Source organism: Dasypus novemcinctus, chromosome 25, assembly GCF_030445035.2.
Source record: "Dasypus novemcinctus isolate mDasNov1 chromosome 25, mDasNov1.1.hap2, whole genome shotgun sequence".
NCBI classification, from domain to species: domain Eukaryota; kingdom Metazoa; phylum Chordata; class Mammalia; order Cingulata; family Dasypodidae; genus Dasypus; species Dasypus novemcinctus.
This window is the reverse complement of record NC_080697.1, coordinates 42,542,595-42,547,837: the sequence shown is the minus strand read 5'-3', so window position 1 is coordinate 42,547,837 and position 5,243 is coordinate 42,542,595. Positions and strand designations below refer to the sequence as shown.

Genomic DNA, 5,243 nt, shown 5'->3' with positions numbered 1-5,243 from the left:
TACATGCTCTTTTATAACCACAGTCAGCTAGAGCAGAGTGGCACTCTTCAGCTGTCAGTCTTTGCCAGTAAAATGCCACTAAGCTATATACCTCGCTGGTACTTCAGCATTTCAGTGTGCAGCTTTTCCACATCCAAACAATGCAAATTTATGTCTGTTCCAACCACTGTGCAATGAATCTCTATTCCTTGGTGGATTTGGAACTCCATCCAAATCAGGGTTCAATTTTCTTTTCTAAGTGGGTATTTGGAAACTGTGAAAAGGCCCCAGATACAAATCCAAGCACTGGAAAACTCTCAAGTATGGGGAAGTCGAGAAAGCGAGTCCCACAGCTGCTGTCAATTCTATGTAACAACCAGCAGCAGGGCCACTTCACCATGAGGCTGATCCCTGGTCACAAGATTCTGGGCAGAGCTATTGCACCATAGTTGGCAGCCAATGGCTATTTTCTTTAGGAGGTACTGGGAATTGAACCCTAGACCTTGCACCTGTGACGCACGTGCTCAACCACTGAGCTACACCCGCTCCACATCAATGGCTATTTCTGAGGCATTAGTTCCATCATTTTAATTATTCCTGGCTAAAGAAGCACTACAAAACCTAATGTCATCTTCATAGAAAAGTGGAAAAGTTGGAAACAGAAATTCCTATATAAAGTGGAATTACACTATCTACAGATTGGTGCTTTTTTGCCACCAAAAACCACAATTAGTGTGAAGCAGGTGGGGCACGGTGATTGGGCATGTGCCTCACATGTATAAAGTCTGGGCTTCAATCCTTGGTAGTTGGGCTCATGGCTGGTTAAAGGACCTTCTGGATCACAACTCCGGGGGAGGGCTGGGTGTGGGGAGACCAGTGGCCTGGTGTGAGCCTGAGGGAGGGGCAGCCGCCACAGCGGTGGCAGCAGGGCTCCAGCACAAAGAGGAGAGCTGGCCTGGGGGTCAGCATGAGAGAAGACACCTGCAGGGCCACAGAAACCTCTACAGAAAGGACCTCCTCGGCCATTTCAGCCGTGTCTGTGCTGCTGAAGTCTCCAACCGTGGAGGTGGCAGGTGGAACAAGCCATCCTCTCCAGGGTCAAGTTCATATAGCCAAAAGGAGAACACCGTTCCAGGATTTTTTGCGTGGCTTTCAACAGTAGGAATATGAATGTATTCTCAGGAGGAAATGATGAGCAAGTTATTCCCCGTGATAATGAAAGGAGTGAGACACTGGACGTGCCTGTCCATGCAGATGCGGTACAGGGCTTATACGTGAGCCTGGTGAATGATATTTTTGCCAGGTCCTCAGATGATGAGCATCTGATACATACAGGAGTCTCGCCATGGAGCGCCCTTCTGCCTGGCAAACTATCCATCAGCGTTTCAGAGAGTCATGGTTAATTGTGCAGGAGCCCAGTACTGGCCATGGCCAATTCAAAGGAAGGAGTGGGACTCCAGGATATTCGAAAACTTCAGAGTTCTCTCCTGCACTATGGTGGCAACGCATCCCTCCAAAGCGCCCGAATGTGCCATTCAACAGCAATAAGACCCAGCTCTCCCCCCAGGCGTCACCTGCCCCACGTGCCCTATGACACCCATCCTGCCTGCCTGTGCTCCAGTCTGACAATCAGAGCTACTTCAACTCCTGCAGCATGAAAAGCTGCTGCTTTGCAGGAGATCTTGGCCAATGCAGCCTTTCAGGCTCTGATGATTTCAACCTACGCATGTGGAGAATTCCGGCAGGTCCAGAAGCAGGTGGCCTTGGCAGGGTAGCAGCGGAAGCTTCGCGCTGCTGCAAAGACATCGTCTACTGTTAATCCCATACCTACAGGATCTCCTGGTGTGGAAAAAATTATTAAGATCTGGAGCCCCCATACAAGCAGCCAGGATGTACCGGGGCCCTCGACGGTGGGACGGAGGATGAGTCCCGCCGCCTTAGCCATGAAGAGCACATCAGCCTGTGCTGAAACGTGGGAGTGGCCTGTCACATGGCTACCCACCCAATCTGTCCCGGAAGACCCCAGAGGGTGGCCTTCTCTGACAACTTGGTGCCCCACAGTGGACGAGTCTACTGGCCACGCCTTCCACCTAGGACCCCTGAGGGCCACCACCCCAAACCCAGCGCGCCCCCCTGCGTGGCCGCAGCCCCTCGCCAGCGGCTCTGCGCTCCCAGGTGGGCGCCTCCTGGCGCTTTCCAGGGAGTCAGAAGAAAACACCTGCCAGGTTGATCCGGACAGTGCTACACAACTCCCAGGAGGGTGAGGGACAGTGAGAGGAAGAAGCTGAAGCAACCAAGGTGAGTTACCAAAGCCACGTGGTGGCCAGGAAGGGCCCCCTTTCCCCACCTCCAAGATAGCAAGCTGGGGTAAAATCCCTGGCTCAGGGCAGCCGACTGAGAGGGGAGCAGACATCTTCCTCCCTGTCAGCTGTTTCAAGGGATAACAGAGGGGAGGTTGGGGTGCTTTTTTTCGGTGAATTGGGCCAGCAGAGGCCCCCCTTGAATCTCCAATCTGGAGATTCCACCCAGGAACACAGGAAAGCGAAGACTGAAACACTCCCTGGAAAAGTGCGCTGATGAGCGCCATCTGCTGGCCGGTATGGGAACTTCATGGACAAAAACGGTTCTCCACGCTGTCTGTAGCCACCCACTGGGAGAAAATCTGCACCCCACTAGTGAGTCCCTGGCCCGACTTTGAAAACTTAAACTGAGCAATTTCAAGGACTTAGAATAAGTTGAACCAAATACCAAAGAAGAGCTGTGAAAAAAAACAATAGGCAAGAGAGAGAATTTGGCCATTAGAGTAAATTCACCAACATATTCAGATGCCTAGATAGACATCAGCAAAAAATTGTTAAGTCATAGTAGGAAACAGGAAGAGATGGCCCAGTCAAAAGGACATACCAAATATCCTGGAGAGACACAGGATTTAAGACAATTAAGCAGTAATAATCACAAAACTCTCCCAAGTCTCTTAAAATAATTTAAAGAAAATATGAATAAAGAAATAAAAGATAATAAGAAGACATTGGGAGAACATAAAGAACAACTTGAAAGTCCGCAAAGAAAAGTAATAGATCTTATGGGAATGAAATACATAATGGATGAATTAAAAAGTACATTAGAGGCCCATATGAGCAGATTTGAATTGCTTTAAGGCAGAATTAGTGGTTTTGAAGACAGAACATCTGAGCTGGAAAAGACAGGAAAATAGATTGAGAAGAGAATGGAAAAAATGAAACAGAGTCTCAGGGACTTGAAGAGCAATACAAATTGCACATTAACACTGTTGGTGTCCCAGAAGGAGAGACAATGCAAAAGGGGCAGAAAGAATATTTTAGGAAATAATGACTGAAAATTTCCCACACCTTATGAAGGACATAAATATCAATATTCAAGAAGGACAACACACCCCAAACAGAAGAAACCCAAACAGACCTAACCCGAGACACCTACTATTCAGAATGACAAATATCAGAGATAAAGAGAGGATTCTGAAAGCAGCAAGACAAAAGCAAAGCATCACATACAAGGGACACTTGATAAGATTAAGTGCTGACCTCTCATCAGAAACCGTGGAGGAGAGAAGAAAATGGTATGATGTATTTAAGGTACTGAAAGAAAAACAGTGAGTGAGCCAAGAATTCTGCTGCCTGGCAAAGCTGTCCTTCAAAAAGGAGTAAGTTCAAAGTCTTCACAGACAAACAAAAACTGATAGAGTATGTTACCAAAAGACCGAATTTACGAGAGATACTAAAGGGGAAGCTGCAGCCTGAAAGGAAAAACAAGGGTGAGAGATTTGGAGAAGAGTTTAGAAATGAAGATTATTAGGAAGGGTAAACTAAAGGATAAGAAGATGGACAATAGAACAATAGAACAACAGAGAGCTGAAGAACAAAATGGATAAAGTGAGTAATGCCTTTACAGTAATAACATTGAATGTTAATGGATTGAAGTCCCCAATCAAAAGACATGGACTGATAGAATGGATAAAAAAAATATGAGCAGTCTATATGTTGTCTACAAGAGACCTACCTCAGATGTAAGGACCCAACCAAACTAAAAGTGAAAGGCTGGAAAAAGGTATTCCATGCAAATAGTAGCCAAAAAAGAGCTGGAGTAGTGATACTAATACCAGACAAAATAGATTTCAAATGCAAAACTGTTATGTTATAAGGGAGGAAGAGGGACATTATATATTAATAAAAGGGAAAATTCACCCAGAAGAAAAGACTATACTAAATATTTATGCACCTAACCTGAATGCCCCAAGATACATGAGACACACACTGACAAAGCTGAATGGAGAGATAGATGTCTCTACAATAGTAGTTGGAGACTTCAACTAGAACATCTAGTTGTTCAACTAGAGCATCCGGACAGAGGATAAATAAAGAAACAGAGAGCTTGAATAATATAATAAATGAACTAGACCTAACAGACATTTGTAGAGCATTGCACCCCAAAACAGCAGGATATATTTTCTTTTTAAGTGCTCATGAATCCTTCTCCAAGATAGACTACATGATGGGTCACAAGATAAGCCTCTATAAATTTTAAAAGATTGAAATTATACAAAATACTTTCTCTGATCATAAATTGCAAGAGAATTCAGCAGATAGCTTAAGATGAATGAAAATGAGAACACAACATACCAAAACCTATGGAACACTGCAAAAGCAGTCCTGAGAGGGCAATTTATAGCCCTCAATGCTTACATTAAAAAAGAAGAAAGAGCTAAAATTGAAGATCTAAATGTACACCTGGTGGAACTAGAAAAAGAACAACAAACTAATCCCAAACCAAGCTAGAGGAAAGAAACAGTAAAGATCAGAGCAAAGATAAATGAAATCAAGAACAAAAAGACAATAGAAAGAATCAACAAAATTGAAATTTGATTTTTTGAGATTAAAAAAATTGACAAACTCTTAGCTAGAGTGATAAAAAGAGAGAAGACATAAATAAATAAATTCAGTAGTGAGAAGGGGGACATTTCCACGGACCTCAGAGAAATAAAAGAGATCATAAGAGGATAATATGAACATTGTATGCCAAAAAAACTAGACAATGTAGAAGAGATGGACAAATTCCTAGAAATGCACAAACCACCTACACTGGCCCTAGAAGAAATGGAAGACCTCAACAAACCAATCACAAGTAAAGAGACTGAAACAGTCATCATAAATCTCCCAAAGAATGAAAAGCTCAGGACCAGATGGCATCACAGGTGAATTTTACCAATCATTCAGATGATCTAATACCAG

At 44.1% G+C, this 5,243-nt stretch overlaps 1 pseudogene; it reads left to right on the top strand.

Moving 5' to 3' along the window:
- The first annotated feature begins 753 nt into the window (after nt 1-753).
- On the top strand, nt 754-2,243 carry LOC111760300 (DDB1- and CUL4-associated factor 5 pseudogene; annotated as a pseudogene).
- Nucleotides 2,244-5,243: the final 3,000 nt, after the last annotated feature.